The sequence below is a fragment of the Heteronotia binoei genome, chromosome 16 (assembly GCF_032191835.1).
Source record: "Heteronotia binoei isolate CCM8104 ecotype False Entrance Well chromosome 16, APGP_CSIRO_Hbin_v1, whole genome shotgun sequence".
Lineage (NCBI taxonomy): Eukaryota > Metazoa > Chordata > Lepidosauria > Squamata > Gekkonidae > Heteronotia > Heteronotia binoei.
This window is the reverse complement of record NC_083238.1, coordinates 19,270,910-19,291,741: the sequence shown is the minus strand read 5'-3', so window position 1 is coordinate 19,291,741 and position 20,832 is coordinate 19,270,910.

Below are 20,832 nucleotides of genomic sequence, written 5' to 3'. Positions count from 1 at the left end.
TTGGAAAAAGTGCAGAAAAAGGCAACTAGAATGATTACAGGTTTGGAACACTTTCCCTATGAAGAAAGGTTAAAACGCTTGGGGCTCTTTAGCTTGGAGAAACGTTGACTGCGGGGTGACATGATAGAGGTTTACAAGATCGTGCATGGGATGGAGAAGGTAGAGAAAGAAGTACTTTTCTCCCTTTCTCACAATACAAGAACTCGTGGGCATTCAATGAAATTGCTGAGCAGTCGGGTTAGAACGGATAAAAAGAGGTACTTCTTCACCCAAAGGGTGATTAACATGTGGAATTCACTGCCACAGGAGGTGGTAGCGGCTACAGGCATAGCCAGCTTCAAGAGGGGGTTAGATAAAAATATGGAGCAGAGGTCCATGAGTGGCTATTAGCCACAGTGTGTATATATATGTGTATATATATATGTATGTGTGTATATATATATATATGTGTGTGTGTGTGTGTGTGTATATATATATATGTGTGTGTGTGTGTGTGTGTGTATATATATATATATATATATATATATATATATATATAAAAATTACTGGCCACTGTGTGACAGAGTGTTGGACTGGATGGGCCATTGGCCTGATCCAACATGGCTTCTCTTATGTTCTTATGACTAAACTGAGACTATTGTACTTTGGTCAGATTTTGAGAACTCACTGGAAAAGACAGTAATGCAAGGAAAAGTTGAAGGCAGCAGGAAAAGACAGCCCAACATGAGATGAATTGACTCAGTCAAGGAGACCATGGCCCTCAGTTTGCAAGACTTGAGCAAGGCTGTTTGGGAAGACATTTATTCACCATACGTCAAGATGACACTTCACACACACAAATTATTTGTGTTTATTTTAGTTTAGTTGATTTGACACCTGGTCTAGTCATTTCAGTCTAGAATCGGCTGCAGCAAAATTAAAGCAAAGTCAGATGGCACTTAAACTGTTTCATTTTTGTCCAATCTATTGTAGCATTTTTTTTTTTTGTATTCCAGTTCTATTTTTGCCAGTTTCCGTGATTCCTTTCTCTATTTCTGTCTTCTGTTTGAAGAACACAAACTAACATTGCTCATTCTTGAGGAAAAGGTCCGGCCCCTTTCCAGCCAAGCCGGCATCGCTGGCGTTCAGGCTGGGGGCCGTCTTTGCCCCCTTGGAAGGAGGGAGTGGCAGAGCGCTCAGCCCGGCACATCCGGGTCTTTTCTCTGGGCGCGGCATCGGGGCTATATAAGCCCTGGCCCCGCCCAGAGCTACACAGTTCTTTTGGGCTCTCTGCCCGCCCTCCCCTTGGCAGTACAGGTTTCAACCGGTTGCCTTATTAGGGGCCTGGTAGGAATTTTTTCACCTTCACATAATTGGCCCATGTGGAGTTGGTTTTCGCCTACCTTGTACTGCCTTGTAGCGTTAGGTTTTATTGGTAGGAGTTTTAGTTTGGTCGCAGGCTGGAGGATGTTTTGGCCACAGTGTTTTCAGGGGAGCACCTATGGCCTAGCACCAGTGGTGCGGGTGGTCTGTATGAACCGCAGATGGGCTACACGGCTCAGTGCGGGAAATGCAGATCACGGAAAAGCCTCACCCGGGCAGCTCTTTCCATGGGGGATTGATGCTAGCCCATGTGGAGAATGGCTGGGGGCCTGGCCGCTCAGCTACAACCCGAATACGGCAGGCTTGTGCTGGGGGCAGGGTGGCTCGCCCTCTAGGACAAGGCGGGGTCAGGGGGTGACCCCAGGGCTTGTCCCGTTCAGGCCCCATCCCTGCCAGTTATAGGTTGATAAGTTCTTAAATAAAGTGGCCCAGTTTTTATACCCAACACTTTATGTCTGTCTCTTCATTCCAACTGGGGGGGCAACAAAATGAAACTTAGTCCTCACTAGTGACACCAATGGAGTTCACAAATAATACGTGCAAATAGACATTTTCCTCACTCCTAATGCTCATGGTTTTTATCATGGTGGGCATTTTTACCCTATCGTTGCCATGCTGTATTGCTAACAAAACTTATTTTGAGCTGATGTCCCCTCTTTTGCATCTGTGCGGTCATTCCGCATTCATCAAGATTAGCAACCGCTCTTGGCACATGCTCAGCGTACTGGAACTCCTTACTGAGTCTCCATGAGAAAATTAGTCCTCTTTCCTGATACGGTTGAAAATGACTTGCATTATTTGAAATAGTGCTGTAATTTATAGAACAATAGCCTGGCTCCATCTGCAATCCACCAACCTAATAATCATTACGGAAGCCCTAGAATTTGTGCACAGCCCAAGAACAGACTTTGCACAGAGCTGATTGCTTCACAAAAGAAACACATGAAAGTTGAAGGGACAAGGAAAGAGAGGTCTTTGGGACGATTATTTTAGAGAGTGGGGATTCTTCCTGAACAACAACGAACCGGTTTAAAATTTAGTCCAATACCAGTCATGCTTCCTTGTTATCCGAGTTAATTATCAAAAGTTAAAACCTCTGCCTCTATCCATCCATAGTTTGCAGGCAAGAAGGCTATCTACCATCACAGTGAGGGGGGGGGAACTGAATGTTTATGTTTCTTCCTTCTTGCCTCTACACACCCTGCCTGTTTGCCAGCATGTACAGAGCAGAGGAAGCAAATGCAGCCTGTGGTCAAGCCTCCGCTCCTATCACTCATCTGCACTGCCTTACCGTGTAGACAAACAAAGCCTATGCCCCAGTAAGAATAAGGCAATCCCAAAGAATGCATCAGCTCTTGAAAATGCAACCCAGGTTTTTAGAGAATCAAAAAAAATCAAATGAGAGCCAGTTTGATGTAGAGCTTAGGTGTGCAGACTCTAATCTGCAAGAGCCAGGTTTGATTCCCCATTCCTCCACGTGCACCTGCTGAGTGACCTTGAAAGAGCCGCTTTCTCAAGAGCAGTTCCTGAAAGAGCTCTAGTAGCCCCACTTACCTCACAGGGTGTCTGTTGTGGGGAGAGGATTGGAAAGGAGATTGAAAGCCACTCTGAGACTCCAAGTGAAGGGCAGGATATAAATCCAATCTCCTCCTATATGGCCGAGGTCCTGCCTACCTCAGGGACCACCTACCTATATGACCTCTATATGGCCGAGGTCCTGCCTACCTCAGGGACCGCCTCTCTCCATATGTTCCCCAGAGGGCATTGCGCTCCAGTTCACAAAATCTCCTGGAAATCCCTGGGCCTAAGGAGGCCAAACTTAAAACAACCAGGGAGCTGGCCTTCTCTATAAAAGCCCCCCAATGGTGGAATCAGCTGCCGGAGGAGGTGCGGGCCCTGCGGGACCTCAATCAGTTCCGCAGGGCCTGCAAAACTGCCCTCTTCCAAGAAGCCTTTAGGATGTAACCAGAATAAAGATGACGCTGCCGGATAAATAGAGATTGTAGCACCACTGTATTGTTTTAACTTTTTAAATGAATTTATATTTGTACTTATATTGTTATTGATTTTATCTGTCATTTGTGATACCGTGATTTCGTATCATGTTCTGTAAGCCACCCTGAGCCTGCCTCGGCGGGGAGGGCGGGGTATAAATAAAAAATTACTTACTTACTTACTTAGAAGAAGAAGAAGAAGAAGAAGAAGAAGATGATGATGATATTGGATTTATATCCCGCCCTCCACTCCGAAGAGTCTCAGAGCGGCTCACAATCTCCTTTCCCTTCCTCCCCCACAACAGACACCCTGTGAGGTGGGTGGGGCTGGAGAGGGCTCTCCCAACAGCTGCCCTTTCAAGGACAACCTCTGCCAGAGCTATGGCTGACCCAAGGCCATGCCAGCAGGTGCAAGTGGAGGAGTGGGGAATCAAACCCGGTTCTCCCAGATAAGAGTCCGCACACTTAACCACTACACCAAACTGGCTCTCCTTCTTACTCACCAAACTTACTCCTCCTTCTTTTTCTTCCTCTTGCCATACTAAAGCCAGGGAGACAGATTGTTGGAAAGGGGAAACTATGTGCAGACTCTTTATGGTGGGAAGATGAGCTAAGTGTTCCAACTGCATGGTGACCATGTTAGGCACACATCTGTTCAACCGCTCTCCCCTCTTGCTACATCTCTCACATTCTGCTGCTTATGGAATAGTGAGGCACTGGATTCTGGAATCAGCTTTGAAGGCTTCTGACCAGTCCTGAATATTGAAAATAGTTCTGTTTTTATTCAGAGCATTTACTACATTTACAAATTGGTCACTTTGCAAGTTAGAACTTTATTAGTAAATTTACAATCCTATGTATGTTTGGATACATTATCTCGATCCCCATTCTACTCTGCAATACTACTCATGTCTACTTGGAAGTAAATTCTACTAAGTTCAATAGCACTTACTCCCTGATACATGTGCATTTAGGGGTGGGGCCTTGATAAATTAAGAGACAGCATTATGTAGCGGTTAGAGTGTCAGTTTAGGATCTTGAAGACCTGGGTTGAAATCCCCAAACTGCCATGGAAGTTTCCTGGATGGCTTTGGGTCGGTCACACTCTCTCAGCCTCACCTACCTCACAGGCTGGTTGTGAGGATAAACTGCAATGCAAGACACTTCGGATCACTCTCGGGGAGAAAATGAGTAGAAATCTCTACATCAACCAACAAATATGCAAGTCAACCCAGATGTGGGAGCATTAATTGCTTTGTTTCCCCATCCCATGCTTTCTCACAAACAGTTCCACAATTTCCCACAATGTTGTGTAAAAATGACCTAAGAAGGGCAACTTTTAATGGGGACAAAATGTTAATGAAATGCCCTTCTCTTTCCATCCAGCACTAATTTACAGCAGCCTTGTTTGAGTATCATGGCATGTATACAGCTCTGGATTGTGGCTCAGTCCTGTAATTCGGCATAACAAGGCTATACCATGTTTAGTGAGAACTGATGGGGCTACTGATGGGGTGAGATTGGATGGTGATGCGTAAACTGGGATTCCAAGCTTTAGGAAGTGTTAGCCACCAATTCCGCAGGAAGTGTTAGCCACCAATATGCTAACACAACTAATGCCTGACAAACGCATGCTGTGTTTCTCTAGTGACTTCCAAGTCCTGATAATATGTGTAAGTTTTTGAAACTTGCTTAAAATAGGCTCTTAATTCCCAGTCCAGTGATTCAGTCCAGTGTACTGACCAGAGTGCTGTGTGCAGAGAATTCCCTACACTAGGGCATGCATATAATATGATTTGTAATGCACGATTCAGTCAAACACCAATGCCATTCATTTCAAAGGAAGAGTTAAATAAATACATAAGACTACCGTTCAGTGTACACGTAATCTGTGGATAAGGCCACGGTGGGACTTTCTACGAAGCATCCAGCTGCACTTCTCTCATTTGGAAATCATTGGGGCTTAACTTGGTCTGCAACACGTCCATGTTAATTTATCTAAACACAATCCCACGTTTAGATAAATTAATCTAATCACATTAACGCATCGCATGTGCAGTATTCTTAAATGCAGATTGGTTTACACTTTTCTTTCTTTTTTTTCTTCCTGTGAAGTACTTAATATTTTCCACTGGAACTATCAAAATGATAGGCAAAGGTATTTAATGTTTGCCAAATGATTTGAAGATGAAAACCACTAACGAGACACTCAGAAGTATTATTAAACAAGTTTATTAAACACTCTTTTGAGGAATTAATTTCTGGCCTTAAATTCATTAAGAGCTCCTCAGAAACCATTAATAGGCATTGATTTTTTTTTTTAACGTTAAAAAGATCTGCGTAAGAAACAGCACTTCTTTCCCCTGTTCATTCTTGTTTATAAAATGTGTCTTTTAGAGGAATGTGTGGGATGTGTGGATACTTTTTAAAGAACATTTTACAGCAGTTGAAGTAAGCGAACTAATAAGCTACGGTAGCATAAAAACAATTCTGTTTAGGAATTGCCGTTATCAGGATCCCCAGTTTCATCAAAGAATTTTTTTTAAAAAAAAATCCATATGCCCATGTACGGTAGATGTAGAAGCTTGGAAGGGGCCTTGATACTTCCCTTAATCATGTGGAGCTAACGTCTAGTTACAAACGGCACTCAACATCTGTTTTGTGCAATCCTCTAAATAGTCTTATGACTGGGAGATGTGTAAAGTCATCTTGTCTCATTGTCTGATCCCTTTTCAGACTTAAACTAATAAACCCATAAGTGCCACTGATATCCAAGCCAGAGAAAAAGACAGACAAGGACCTCTGTGGCCATTTCTGCCAGTGAAAAAGGCACGGGAGAAAAATCTGGAAGTCCTTTCTCCTCCTTTCAGCTTTTATCTGTTTATTATGATTTATTTATTACGTTAGATTTATATCCCGCCCATTCCATGAAGACTCAAGTTGGCTAGCAACATAAGATAAACAATGTTAAAAGAGTGAAACAGTAAAACAATCAGATAAAATCACAATGGTGCTACTTCATCTATTCAGGCAAGAGCATATCATATTTGTCCTTTCTCCAGATCCTAGGCAGTTGGTACTAATGTGAGATAGATCCAAGTGAGGTAGCAGTCCTCTCCCATTTAAATGTCATCTGCCATCCGAAACAATTCAGTTTTGCAGGCAGGGCCAGATCTAAGGGGGGGGGCAGAGGAGGGTTCTTGCCCTGGGCACCAATGGAGGGGGGGCACCAAATTGGGTATGGAGTCCATTATATTCTATGGGAACATAAGATAGAATGGCCCATAAGGGGGCCCCATTTTTTAATTTTGCCCCCCCCCCCTCAAAAAACATGTAGATCCGGTCCGGCTTGCAGGCCCTGTGGAACAGCGATAAATTTTCACAGCTCAACAGATCTATGGAGCAATTTCAAAGTAATCTGCTCAGTTCTTTGATACGACAGTAAATCAGGCACCTGTATCCCAACTTGTCCCTCACATAGTATCTAGTCAGGCTATTGGCAGTAGCTGTGCATAGGATTGCACTATTGGTCTCATGGAGTTGAAATCGCATGGCTAGCCTCTTCGTGTCCTGTCTCTGTTCTATACTCCTTGGGTTGGATCCAGACTGGATTTTCTGCTCATGCAATGCACTTTTGTCAGTGGAACAAAATGTTACTGCCAGCCTCCGGGTAGGGCCTGGAGATCTCCTGCTTTTACAACTGATCTCCAACTGGCAGAGATCAGCTCCCCAGGAGAAAACGGCTGCTTGGAAGGGTAGACTCTGCGGCATTGTACCATGTCAAGGCCCCTCCCCTCCACAAACCCCACCGTCTCCTGGATCCACCCGCAAAGTCTCCATGTATTTTCCAACACAGATCTGGTTCTTCCCTCCCACCACAGCCCAAAATGCTGCCCCTGAAGTAGTGGAGACCATCAGGAACAACCCAAGAGTCTTCAGCAGGAAGAAGGAATTGGTGATGACAGAAATCACCCCATGCCTTCTGTTACCAGAAAATTTAGTCTGGATTTTTCCTATGATGTTGGATAAATGATCAGAGGTGTGTGTGGGGGGGAGGGGGGAAGGTATAACATATTGTCATTTAGAATGAGTCTTTTTGCTCTCATTGATTGTACTTTAATCATTTGAGGTACCTATATAATTCACCACCACTTAATTGAATAAGAGTTATAAAAGGACTGATTTTCTTTTTACCTAGGCTTTTAACTTGATCATTTAAATTGTTTTTACAATCTGATTCCAACTTTGAGAACTATTATGAGGATCATTTAGGCTGCCCAAAATTTTATGCTTCGTTGTAATGTTCTAAATGTTTCAATTTCAGTGTTTTATGTTTCATTTAGGCTGCTCAGTGTGTGGGGTTTGGATGTGCTTTTATGCTCTGTGTTTTTCTATCTGCTTTTATGCATTGGGGGCATCTATGTGCTTTCACTGGCTGATTTTGTTGGCTGTTAGTTTAAAGAATTTTTATCTTTTAAAGATTGTATCTTGTTTTATTTTGTAATCTGGCATGATCCGGTCTCTGAACAGATGGCACATAAATTTCTTAAACAAATAATAAAATTTCTCACTCTTTCAAAGGATCCTGGATACTGTGCTGAAGACATTTGCAGTTCTGTTGTAGAACCAAGAAATGGACGTTCAGGTCATATAGAAAGTAACGGTATGTTCATGTGTATAAGCAGGTTTTTTTTTTCTTCCCACTCCATCCATGCATGCTTAATGTGAAATGTGGATTAATATTTGTTATCCCAAACGCAGAAATTAGGGAAATGGAGGCATAGCTTGGAAACAGAGATGCTTCCGTTGTCTCGTCCATATAAAGAGATGCTGTCAGTTAAAAAAAAAAAGTGAAATAGAAAGAAGCTAAGTTAAATGTGGAATCTTTGTGTTGCAGTCTGTATCATCGTGTGACCCAGTCATGTGACTCAGCCAGCACAGGTCACATGATTCTTCCCCTGCCTGCTCCTCTTTTCGATGCCATCTCAGTCTGTGGGCACTCTAGCCAGCTCTGCCCAGGCCTGACCTAGCTTGCCACCTTAGTCTGTGTGTACTCTGAACATCTCTGCCTCAGTCTGGGCACAAAGCAGAAATGGCCAAGGGCTCTGCTGGTGGTGGCCATGACAAAGAGCAACAGGAGCAGCAGAAGGAGGAGGAAGAAGAGGTGGTGGCTCCAGTGGAAGTGAATGGCAGCCAAAACGGAGCCAGAAGCAACCAGATCAATGCCAGCAAGAATGAGGAATATGCAGGGTGAGTGCGAGTGGCCTCCGTTCCCCGGCACCATGTGGACTAGCTGTCATGCTGGCAAGATGTTCCACAGGTTATCCCAGATGGAGGCGAGGGGTCGTGACTCCACTTCGCTGCCACCAGTGCTCCAGCCCCCGCTCTACCACCCCAAATTTTCTGGCTATGGCTCTGCTCTTCAGCCATGCAGATAACTGATTGCCCCCCAAGTCGGAATAAAGAGGCTGACACAGAATATTGGGAAACAGGCCACTTTATTTAATTAACACAATTAACACGGCAAGGGCAACCTACGGTGGGACAAGCCCTGGGGTCTTCCACATACCCCGCCAAGTCCCACGAAGGGCGAGCCACCCTGCCCCCAGCACGAGCCATAAGATTCTGGCTAATGCCAGGCCAGCCAGGCCAAAGCCCTCCCCTAAACTTCAGCCCCGATACCCAGAAGGAGGCGAATTTAGGAGGAGGCATGAATACGATCCGCATTATACAGCATTGAGCCGTAAAGCCCATCTGCCGCTCCTGCGTATCGACTGCACGAACAGGTGCAGCTGCCTGGGTGCTCACCTGCAAGGTATAAACCCCTTGCACCTTCTGCCAAGTGACCAAAATTAAACCCCACCCCTTACCTCATATCCACACCACTGTCGGTAGTACAAGGTAGGCGAAAAAACACCCCACCATAGGCCAATCAGGTGAGATGAAAAATTCCTACCTGGCCCCTATAAGACGACCGGTCAAACCTGTACTACACAGGGTGGGTGGGTGGGCTGAGAGCGGCAACAAGCCTGAGCTGGGAGGGCGGGGTCGAGGCCACAAATAGCCCCGACGCTCTGCCCGCCTGTAACTCCTGGATGGATGGGAAGTTGAAGTGCAGCCTCCCCTCCTTCCAGGGAGGCAAAAAACGGCCCCGCGGCGTGCAGCCGCTTTGCGGCGTGGCCTGTGCGGGGCCGAAATCTTCGACCAATCACAGTCTTTCATGCTACAGTCAGATGAGCACTTTGCTATAAAGTCACTGCGGTTCCCTGCTAGATTTAAAGTGCATGATCAACAGTGACACCTGCCTCCCTTCAAAATGGAGTTCTTAGGCATCGGGGAAAGTCTGGTCCTTACAGATGTCAGCACTTTCATCCTGCATATCTGGATGCCTAAACTCCCTTGTTGTGAACTGATGCCGGTTGGGAAGTGTGAACCTTCCTGTCCATTCCCCGCCCCCCTTTTAAAAATCAAGTAGAGATGTGCACATAAGCATCAATTATCTCTTGTCTGTTTATCATTTACAGTTTACAGACAACCCTTTCCCTCTGTCACTTACGGGAACGTCTTTAAAAAACCTTCAAGGCAGTTTCAAAAACACTTCCCCATGCTGAACTGCATATCCCAGCAGCCTCCTCTAGCAATCTCATTGACCACCAGCCACTGCCATCCTGCCAGGAGTTTGAAGCACTGCTTACCATGAGCTCTTATGCACATGCTCAGAAGACAAATGATGAAAAAAGCTGCCTAACCACCCACTCCGTGGTTGCCACAAAAAAGCCCCCTCTGAATTAATTAGAGGCGGGGCCAGATTGTGCAAAGGCTGTTATCTGACCACAGCCTCAGTCTAATGTAGCTTACAGGATTCTCATGAAGATAAAACAGGGAGGACAGCGACATGTTGTTGCTGAAAGAAATCCCCAAGACAAACAAACTTCTCACAGTTATCAACTGAGTCTCCAAGAAAATAAGCCATATTCTGTTGTCTGTTCAAAATATTGTAATTTGTATAACCAACAAAATTTACCTCAGTTTCTCATCAGTCAGAGGGGGGAATGGTGTTCGAGAAGGAAAATCTGCCTCACGGTAAGGAAGAAGCAGAGGTCTGTCATAGTGGCAATAGACTGTAATGAAGCCACAGACAAGAAAGAAGCCATGCTAACTTTATAATCTGACTGGACAGTGACTCTGCGTATGCCAAATCCCACTGCTGTGTAGACAATGCTTGATCTTCTGGCTTGGACTTTGATATTCTAAAAGATGTACCATCCAGGGCTTTTTTTGTAGCAGGAACTCATTTGCATATTAGGTTTCTCCAAGAGCTTACAGTGGGCCTTGTAAGAAGAGCCCTGTAAGCTCTTGGAGAATTGGCTATATCAGGGGTGTGTGACCTCATATGTAAAGGAGTTTCTGCTACAAAAAATGCCCTGGTGTCATCTAATACTAGGCACTGAAGTGTTAGAAAAGTTAGCTTTCCTAGTTTCTTCATATATTTTACCAAGGTCTGGTTTCTTGTTATTTTTATTTATTTATTTATTTATTTCGATTTATATCCTGCCCTACCCCACCGAAGCGGGCTCAGGGCGGCTTACAACATAAAACTCTAACAATAAATCAGCTTAAAATACATTAATAGTTAATACAATAAAATACATAAAAACACATTTATCAATATACCATGCTACATCTTCCCTAAGTCAGTTCTTCAAGTATTCCAATGTTCAAATATGCTGATGTTCGTGAATTCAGATAATCAGGTATCGGTCAGTTATATGCCAGCCGGAAGAGGGTTGTTTTACAGGCCCTGCGGAACTGTCCAAATTCCGCAGGGCCCTCACCTCCTCCGGAAGCTGTGTACATATAACCTTGAGGACTCACAGGTCTGAGTGTTGCTTGCTGGCCCAAGAGATGGCAGCTCAGAGGAACCCAGGCTTGAGTCCTTGATGGGGTAGTTAAACATGATCAGAACATTCTAAAATATGGCAATGACTTCTTAACCTGCCTTACAGAGTGGTAGGATAGAGGTAGGATCCACCCCAGTGAATGGCCAAGGTCACCTGGTAACCTTCCAGGCTAGTCTCCCAGGTACTAATTCCACACACTAGTACCATATTGCTTCTGATGTGACAAGCAATCCAAGTCTAATGGCACTGATACCTCATATTTAATTAACAATAATATAACCATTCTTTCAATAAAATCCAGTTGATTTGATTCTAAATGCATCCCCCCTGTGTCTCTCCTTTCACCTTCTGTATGATTCGCAACTGCACATTTTTATTCCACACTTCCTCTAAGGAGCTCAGGGCAGCATACATAGTTCTGCTTGCTATTTTGTCCTTTCAACTATACTGTAAAGTAGCTAAGGCTGTGAGAATGGGGTGGAGCCTACCCTTCTTCTGCCACACCACTGAAGTAAACTTTGACGCCCTCCTCTGGATGAAGGATCCTTCCCCCAATTTAAGTGGTTCTTCCAAAACCTCTGAATGAAAATGTTTCCTCTAACTAGTTCTTTTTCATTAAGGGGATAACACATTCTTATATAGGAGCATCACTGTTTGCATGTTGATTTGCTTGACACATTAACACCATATTCACTCTGCCAATCTGACAGCCAGACCAAGCCAAAGACATTGCTATGTTTCAAATACTAAATGCATTAAATTTTGCTTCTCTCTCCTTTCATCTTTTTGTATGATTTGCTCCTGTAATTGGGGCTACATAAATGCTACCAATAAGTGAATCCAAATACACTTGCCACAACCACCTTCTCTGATATCTTGATCTCAAAGAAAAATGTAGATGCTAATGAACATATCCAGAGTGATGCTCCTTTACCTGCTATTTCCTTAATGAAAGGCAGAACTAGCTAGAGAGAATAGTTTGATTCAGAAATTTGAAAATTATCAAATCATGACAGAATTATGAATGTGCACAGTTACTGCAGCAACTGATACTTTCCAGGGTCTCATGTCTCTTACAATCTGGTTCTTTAAAAAAAAAAACTGGAGATGCCACATACCTTCTGCATATTGAGCAGATTCTCCACCACTGAGCTATTATCCCTCCTCTATAAGTTAATTATGTCTAATGTCAAGTTTATATACAGAGAGACCGATTTTGCACTAGGGCTTGCTCCGAGTGGAGAGGCCTTTTGCCCCTGGCATTTTTCTCCGTTTTCACACAAGCTGCCGCGGAGCTGTGAATTGGCACACCACTTTTCTGTGGCAAGCAGAAACCATTTGTGAAAGGATCTTGTTTGCTGTGGGAAAGTGGCACACCAACTCGCAGCTCCGTGGCAGCTGGTGTGAAAATGGAGAGAAGTACCAGGAGCAAACGGGCTCTCCACCCAGAACAAGCCTACTGCAAAATCAGTCACAGAAATACCTACACTCAAGGTGCTAGTATTAACCTTTAGAACCCTTTGTAATTTGTGCCCCTGATATAGGGAGGACTGCTTTCCATTTCTACGTGCTCACAAAATAGATCCAACCAACAGATCAGGGATTATTAGCGGCTTCTCAAATCTGGTGACTAAGGAGTGTCCATGCTCAGGCTCATCCTTTCTCTGCGGCTGCACAGGTGGTGTGGAATAGGCTTCCTGAGGATGTGAGGAAAGCCCTGAACTTGCACAGGTTTCAGAAAATCTTAGTGGAGCTTTTCCAATGTGCTTTTAGTATCGAGCGTATGGTTTGTTTCTTTCCTTTGGTTTGTATTTCTCTAGATGTGTGTTAGGGAAAAAAGCAGGACATCAATATTTTAAATAAGCAAGGACAACTCTACTGTGATAGAACCCCATAAATCGTCTTTGTCCTGTTACTTTAGGAGTGTTGTGGAGGTGCATAGAGAACCCTCCCTTTGCCAAAGCCCCTGAAAGTAAATTCAAAGCCATTAGGGTTTGTAGAATCTTTCAGGATCAAGTGCCGTGTTCTACTGGAGAAAGTTTTCCTTCCAGACGTTTCGTTCTCAGCTGCGGAGAACATCCTTAGCGGCGTTGCAGCCGGAGCAGGCGCTCAGACCTTCTTGGCTGCTGTGCATTGAGTGAAGGTCTGCATTGAGTGAAGGCCAAGAAGGTCTGAGCACCTGCTCCGGCTGCAACGCCACTGATGATGTTCTCCGCAGCTGAGAACGAAACATCTGGAAGGAAAACTTTCTCCAGTAGAACACGGCACTTGATCCCGAAAGATTCTACAAACCCTAATGATGTTACCAACCGTGAAAACCTGAAATCTTTGATAAGTTCAAAGTCAATCATAGAAGAAGGATGCAGATGACCTGCCATGGACGTTGCAGGCAGTTGTTCCTGTTGTGCCTGAGAGAGAAACCTCTGCACTAGAAATTCAAAGCAGTAGGCCCTTTCTTGAACTGTCACCCATCTAGCATCAGATGGTAGGGGCACTTGAATCGAGGGCCCTAAAGATGGTGGTAGTGGTTGTGTTGGTTCATATAGGAGTAGAGGGTGTTTACAGTATACTGGCCCCAAGCCATATAGGGTTTTAAAGGTCAACACTAGCACCAGAAGCAAATTGGGAGCCAGTGTAGGTGAAACAAAACGAATGATATAGTCCCTAAGACCCTCTCTAGTCAATAATCTGACTGCAGCATTCTGTACCAATTGTATTTTCTGGGTATTCTTCAAGGGCAGATCTAACTATAGAACATTTCTGCAATCTAATCTAGACGATACCAGAGCATGCACCACATTGGCAAAAACTCTTTGCCCAGGAAACAACATAGCTAGCTCACCAGCCAAAGCTTGTGAAAGGTGTTTATAGCCACCACTACCATGTGCTTATCCAACAGGAGGTCCTAGTCAAAACAGCATCCTCAAACTCCGAACATCTTCTTTTAGCAGGTGTGCAACCTCATCCAGAACATGAGACACTTCAATCCCTTGGTCAATCCTTCTGCCCACTAGTAGCATTCCCAATTTCTTGAACTGGATCCAGTACTTGATTGGCCGTACCCATGCTATGCACTGGCTGAATACGTGCTCACACAGATGCCACAGTCAGGAAGCATACCACTGCATTTTGCACTACTTGCAGTTTCCGGGTTAGGTTCAAGAGCAGCTCTGCATATAGCATGTTACCGTAATCCAGTAGTCCTAAATGTAGCACTGCGATAATGCCCTAATACACTTTCTCCTGTTATAGTTTTAAAAAATCAGATCTAGCTACATTTCCAGTCATAGAGGTTTACCCATGCAAAGATAAATCAATGTACTCAGGAGGTCCTAGTCAAAACAGCATCCTCAAACTCCGAACATCTTCCTTTAGCAGGTGTGCAACCTCATCCAGAACATGAGACACCTCAATCCCTTGGTCAATTCTTCTGCCCACTAGTAGCATTCCCATTTTCTTGAACTGGATCCAGTAGTCGATTGGCTGTACCCCATGCTATGCACTGGCTGAATATGTGGTCATACAGATGCCACAGTCAGGAGGCATACCACTGCATTTTGCACTATCTGCAGTTTCTGGGTTAGGTTCAAGTTCATCACTGCATATAGCATGTTACAGTAATCCAGTAATCCTAAATGTAGTACTGCAATAATGCCCTAATACACTTTCTCGTTAGGGTTTATAGAATCTTTCGGGCTCAAGTGACGTGTTCTACTGGAGAAAGTTTTTCTTCCAGACATTTCGTTCTCAGCTGCAGAGAACATCCTCAGTGGCGTTGCAGCCCGAGCAGGCACTCTGACTTTCTTGGCTGCTGTGCATTGAGTGAGGCCAGGGCTGCTGGAGAGCTGCTATTTCTAGGCTGGAGGGGGTGTGGTGAGAGGGCAATTGGTTTGTGAATGTACCCATTGTTTGGTGGGGCTTCCTGGAAGGGTGGTGATAAGGAAACTGGCTGTGGAATGTGACCATTGTTCTGTGTTGATTGCTGGGAGGGTTGGAAGGGGTGTGAAGATAAGGAAGATGGTTGTTGATTGTGCTGATTGTTCTCTTTCTCATGTTGTAGTTTTTAAAAATCAGACCTAGCTAAATTTCCAGTCATAGAGGTTTACCCATGCAAAGATAAATCAATGTACTCTAACTACACTGTACGTCTGGAAGATACTGAAGAATTCAGATTTAAATATGCATTTAAATTTGTTTCCTTTTTTAGCTTATTAATAACCTGCCTTTCTCACCGAGGCTCAAGGTAGACTACAGAGAGAGAGAGAATACAGTATGAGATATATAATAAACAATGCAACTGAACAATGTACTAGGATTAAGAATATAAAACTCAATGACAATGTGAATTGTCAATTGCTCAGGCTGGCATAATGTAAGTAATGAAGAATGTGAGATGACAAACGTACAGGCAAGTACTCAGTCCCATATGAAGGTGTGCCCATTTTAAGATAATGGAAAGCACTCTATAAATAAATGGTGCAATGCATTGAGTAAAAACTTTAATGACCAATGGCAGCCTATGCAGTCTTTGTGATATTAGTAAGCATCTGTCACCTGTGATGACCTTGTGTTCAGAGTCCTGTGTCCTTCCAGGCAAGTACTGCTTGGTGACAGAGGAGGTGGGGCACAGCTTGGATAGCACTTTGATGTCATCAGCTCATACCTACAGTAGCCACATCTGGCTTGAGCTACCTATGGTTCCATTGCTGTCCTGTGATGCCTGACAAAGAGCATACAGGGTTTTGTTCTCCTCAGCCACCACCTGTTGTCACCCCTGCTATCACCACTAAAGGCAGCCTTTGTGTAAATGAAGTAACTTTGAGCTTGTTTTGTTATAATACTTTTTTTCCTGTCAGTAAAAAACATGCTTTAATATCATCTTTAAAAAAATAGGGATTCAGGTGTTTGAAACCAGAAGTCCTTTTCTAAAGACCTATGTCCACTGAGAGGAAGAGGGGGTGGTTTTTGCCAATTCTCCCTTCTGGGGCAGCCAATGAGCCCAAAACACTGTTCTTACAAGACAGGGGACCCTTGTATACAATACGTGGAATTTTCTATTGGGACAGTGGGATGGGAAAGAACTGCCCTCCTTCTGCTGTCCAAATTAAGCAGGATTCCCTAAATAAATATTCTACTATTTCAAATAACCTATGTATTTCTGCAGTATCCAATCACTATGGGCAGAATCAGGTCAGATGTAACAATTTAGGTCTCATTGATCTTATATGCTTTGCAGTGCATTCCTCATCAGAGTGATGCCCTTCTAAGCTTGTTGATGTCAGTGGGCTTAGAAAGGTGTCGCTCTGTTGAGGATTGCGTTATTAATCTCTTGTCATTTGATTCCTTCTGTTTATCTCCTGTCTTTCAGAGCTGTTAGGTCAGTTAAATGGGACAGAATAAAGTGATCTCCCCCCCCCACCCCAAACTGCAACTGGAAACAGAGACAAGTGATGTATCCTTGCAAAGCAAGTGAAAGTCACACAGTTATTCCAGACACTGCATTATGAAAAGAAATGCAAATATAAAATATGAGCCTTTATAATTCAACATGGAACTTAATAATAGCTGCACATGAAACACTGTCCCTTTATATAACGTAGTTTCTATAGCAACAGCAAATAATTGCTTGAATCGGGTATATTCATCTTCGTTCACTTATGTTGAACAAGGTACTGCGTTACATTAGCCAGACTTCTCTAATCCATATTCTTTTGTATCATAAATACGTCTTATGACCCCTCTCCATGCCGTATACACAAACAACTGAGTGCTTTTGGAAAGCTAATGCCTAAACTAATTAATCTCCCAAGATCTATGCTGCTCCTTGTATTTTCCTTGGTAACCTTTTGTACATTCTCATTTTCTTGTTCAACTAAGATAGCCTCCAGCCTGCCAAATATAGCTATTGAAATTCTCTTTGAGAATAACTGAATGAAAAACAAAATCTGCGGAATAATGCTCCATGTTCAACATCTCAGAAACCTGTAAATCCACTGAGATCTGGCAAGTTTTGCAAAGCTTATTTCAGAGTGGCTCTTTCCATCGCGGTGGTACACTGAGCATGATCCAGCCTATCATGGAAAAGAGTGGAGCAGCTGAATCTACATATGGAAAGCAGACCAGTTGCTACTGGGAGCTAGACAGAGAATTCATATTGCATCCATTCTGCAGTCATTCCACTGATTACCTCTCAGTTACCAGGTTAAATTGAAGGGTATATGCGTGTAGTTGTGTGTGTTAAGTAATATCAAATTGCTTCTGGCTCATGGAGACATTCTAAATTAATGACCTCCAAAACATCCTATACCTATCAGCCTTTATCAGGTCTTGGAACTTATGGCTGAGTCTTCCTCTTTTGCTGCCGCCTGCAATTTTTCCATTGTTATATTTTCCAATGACTCTTGTCTTCTCATATAACATGACATCTCATATAACATAAAAGTATGATAGCCTTAGTCTAGTCATTTTAGCATCTAGGGAGAGTTCAGGCTCGATCTAGAACCCACTTATTTGTCATTTGGCAGTCCATGGTATCCATAAAACTCTTCTCCAACACCACATTCCTGTCAGCTTTTGCAATGGGGAATATCATGGCATGAATGAACTTGATCACCAGCGACACATCCTTACAGTCAAGTTTCTTTCCAAGTTTTGTCATGGCCTGATTTCATGATTTCAGACTCCCTTTCGGTTGATGATGGAGTCAAGAAATAGAAAGCCTTTAACAATTTCATTTTCTTCACCATCAATCCTGAAGTTCTGTAATTCCTCACTTTTGTCTTCTAGATATTCAGCTGTAATCACGTCTTTGGTACTTTCTTAATCAGGAATCATTTCAACACTATTTTCTGCCAGCAATATGGTGATATCTGCATGTCTTAAACTATTCATGTTCCTTCCACCAATTGTCACTCCACAGTCATTGAAATCTAATTCTTTATATGATTTGCACATAGACTGAAGAGGCAGGGGGATAAAATACATCCTTGTCTGACATCTTTACCAATTGTAAACCATATTGTCTCTTGTAAACCATATTCTGTCATAACAGTAGCCTCCTGTCTGGAATACAGGTTACATATCAAAATAATCAGATGTTGTGGCACATCCATTGCTTTTAAAACCAGGCATAACTTTTCAAAATCTACGCAATCTAAAAGTGTTGCTGTAACCTATGAAACACAAGACAATTTTCTTCTGAAATTCTCTCATATGCTTCAGTAATCAACATCAATTTATAATATGATCTCTAGTGTCACTTCTTTTTCTAAATGCAGCTTGAGCATCTGGCATTTCTCTTTCCATATATGCTAACTGTTTTTTTGTTGTAAGACCTTGAGAATCACTTTATTCTCATGAGAAATTAATGCCATGATCTGATAGTTGCTGCAGTCTTTGACAGCTCCTTTTTTCAGAACTGGAATATAGATTGTGCATTTCCAGTCTGCAGGCCATTGTCTTGTTTCCCATATTTGTTCACATATTCTTGTTAAGATTCTGGTGGACTCTGTTTCTGTGACTTGAAATATCTCTGTTGAAAACCCATCTACTCCTGGTGATTTGTTTCTCTCAAATCCTTTGAGTGCAGCATTTACTTCACTTTCTGAAATGGCAGGTTCTTCTTCAAAAGAGTCTTCTTTGAAAGAATTTGTCATCTTCTCATCACTTATTTATAGTTCTTCATTGTATTCCCATCTTTTCTTTATTTTGTTCTGTTCAGTTAATGTATTTCCATGTTGATCTTTCAGCATGCCAAACCATCATTTAAATTTCCCTCTGAAATCTTAGATCTTGTTCAACAGACCTCTTATTCTTCCTTTTTTGTTGTTCTCTTCTATTTCTTCACATTGGTTACTATAATAGTTATCTTTTTTTCTGCACGCCAGTCACTGGAACACTGGTACTTCTGGTTCCATTTCTGTCCCCTTTTACTTTTGCTTCTCATCTACCTTTAGCAATGTTAAGAGTTTCCTAAGTCATCCTTTTCATTTCTTTTGGCTACAGGAATAGTCTTTGTTCATTCTTCCCATGAGTCTTCCAGTTCCTGATCACTTGAACTTAGTAATGCAAATCTATTATTTACATGGTCATTTTGTTTGGTTTTTTTCAGCTTTATTCTAATTATCAATATTAATAAATTGTGGTCTGTACCACAATCAGCTCCTGGTCTCATTTTAGCAGACAGAATAGAGACCTTTCCGCACACAGAGACAAACAATTTCTACTATCAGAACTGTAGAATCACACCTGAGCTGCCCTGCGCCCGCTTTGGTGGGGTAGGGCAGGATATAAATCAAATCAAATAAATAAAAAACCTTGCAATTTCCCTCTCTGGAGCAATTCCTCAAGGGAACCTCAGAAGCACACAGTGGCATCAAAATAGTTTATTGATTTGATTTCTAGCCTGCCCTCCCCTGCATGGCAAGGCTTAGGGCAGGTTACAACAATATAATAAAACAATATAATAGTTAAAACCCAGTAAGCATCGATCAATCAATAAATGCTAAAACAATTAATGGCACCAATTAATACATCTACTCTCAAATGAACTCCATATCTGTGTGCAAGCAGAGGATGACTAATACTGAGGGAAATGGGCACACAACAAGAGCAGCGCCAGATAGAGCTAGGCAAGGGAAGCCAATACTGATAGGTCTCCGCTACCTCAACTCGGTGGAATATCTCCATTTTACAGGCCTTGCAAAGCTCCTCTAAGTCCTGCAGGGCCCAGATCTCTCTTGAGAAATGTTCCACTAGGCCAGGGCCAGAGGTGAAAAATATATTTATGTAAGGATTCTGGCTGCTGCTATGGATTGCCTATAGGATAAGTGACTTATTCAAACAAACTAGCCAGTACATCTTCAAACATGCAACCACTAGGACAAGAAATTTGCTTTTAAAATGAAATCTAGGATCCCTAAATTCAAAGAACATCATCTGGGCTGTATAGGAGAAACTTGGGGGCTTCACAGTCCTGTAGGTTACAAATTCTACACCTTGCCTCCTCACCATGAGAAGTTAGAGAAATAAGTGTTTTAACCAAGTTAATGGCTACAAACCTTATTGGAAAGACAAACTAAGTAAATTTAATGTGATCCTAACCGACTACTTGTCCTTCAAAGCCACAATAAAAACTATTTGCAATAGACGGTTATGATAGCTAACATTTTCCAAATGCCACAATTAAATCATTTGACGCACCCTACTAGTTATTCCATTGGCAGGTGTTGTGTGGGTTGCTGGTTTACAGAAGATGAAGAAGCAATAACTGGAAAAAGTGTGACAAGGAGTGAAATTTAAAAAAAAAAAATAAGCCATTTTTTATTATTGCAAATCCACTGATGACTTTTTAAAATATTCAGATGTGCTGGCAAGGTAGTAGTATAACTTGGCCAGAACTCAGCAAGAGGCCTTCTTTGTACACTCTAGGAAACCGCTAATAATAAATACCAAGGCAAAAATCAAAATGTAATATGTTTATGTAATCACAGATTCCTGTAGGAAACTCTTAAGGATCCTAGTACACCTACTGTCTAGAAAATGTGAATTTTTGAACCTTGGTTCAGAGAGATTTG